Raw genomic sequence first — 1698 nt, forward strand, 5'->3', positions numbered from 1 at the left:
AGAAGACCAGCCTTCTCAACTAATTTAGAACCCAGGAAACTCTCAGAGACTGAGACATCTATCAGACAGGATACATGGGCTAGTACCAGGTCCCTGGCCCTTGTAAAGCAGAACACTGCCTGGTGTGGCATCAGTGGCTGAAGATGTGCCTAATGTTCAAGAGACTTGAGGACCTGGAGAAGGGAAAGTCTCCAGGGAATGGGGAGAACCTTCTAGGAGATGGGGGGGTGGGAAGAGGGATGTAGAAAAGAAACTTTAGGATTGGTGACCTATTGGGGGAGGAAATGACTGAAATATTAATAAATAAAATAATACTATTTTTTTAAAGTTTGTCTTAGAGAAAAGAATTCTTATACGAAAAGAATCTTCTCGGTGAACATTAGTTGCAAAAAAGACTAGAATATCATACGAGCTGCCTAGAAGGATGAGGTAAATACAAAGAATCCTGGAAGAAGTTTTGAACCTATTAAGTGTCCTGAAGGTTGTGAAGTATACTCCATATTCCAACATTTGTGTGGTTTTAATCTATACTGTGGGGTGCTTTATTGAGTTATATTTGTTCTTATGAGTAAACGCTTACCCAGATTCTGGTATAAAATCCTGATAAAATGTATTGGTATACCAAATTTAACTTTGGGCTAAGTGCCTAAATATATGTATGTGTTTATGAGTGTGTGTGTGCGTGTGTGTGTGTGTGTGTGTGTGTTTATGTGTGGGTGTTTCTGTGTGTGTTGGCGAGTAGACATGCATGTGTGTTCTGTATCCAGGGTTAATAGTTAGGTATGACTCATTTACCAAAGTAGTGTTCTTTAATATAAAAAATTCAAGGCAAAATGAAAACATTTTCATAATTTAAGCCCATATCACAATCTTAACATTATCCTTTCTATTTTGTAAAGTAGCAGAACTATACAGAGATGTCTTTCTTATAATATGCAATATAAAAATACATTTTCTACCCAGTTTTTCTAAAGTGTTATTACTAAGTCTGGAATTTCCCTACTAGGTATTATTGTTATAATGTCTTTATGGGAATCAATGATTTACTTTAAGTGCACAGGATTTTTATAATTATGAATTTAAAATAGATCATCAATAGTTTTGTAAAATATATATTATTCAAAACTACATTCATGGGATAATATATGGCCACCCTGTATTTTGTCCATAAGAATGACACAATAATTTTATAGAGTATTTGAGGACTAATCAGATGAAATGATATATTTTCCAGTTAGAATGTAGCTCTTAATATTACTCTTAATTAATAAATATAACTAAAGCACTCATTAGTTCAAAATTGTATGCTTTATTCAGTGTCCTTTGCCCCAGGTTAAACTCTACTCTTAGGTTTTATACACATTCAAATAACTGGATCTCTCCTTCATCTTCACATACAATTCAAATTAAGGTATCTCATCTTAAGAATTCCTATAACAGATGAACGATTTAGTGCAAAATCATGAAAAATAATATTGATGAATAGAATGCAGCTTTTTGAAAATGTAGATAAATTTATTTTACTATTTAATTGGTTAAATTTAACTTATATTTTCAGTTATAGCATGTGGTTTCCTGAACTTGTGAAAAGAATTTTTCTGTGGTCTTAATAAAATAAAATAGCATTTTGGAGCAAAAATGCAAAGAAGCAACCCTGCACTGGAGGCCAAAATACAGAAAACTTCCATAGCAACCATA

The sequence above is a fragment of the Mus pahari genome, unplaced genomic scaffold (assembly GCF_900095145.1).
Source record: "Mus pahari unplaced genomic scaffold, PAHARI_EIJ_v1.1 scaffold_12491_1, whole genome shotgun sequence".
Taxonomy (NCBI): domain Eukaryota; kingdom Metazoa; phylum Chordata; class Mammalia; order Rodentia; family Muridae; genus Mus; species Mus pahari.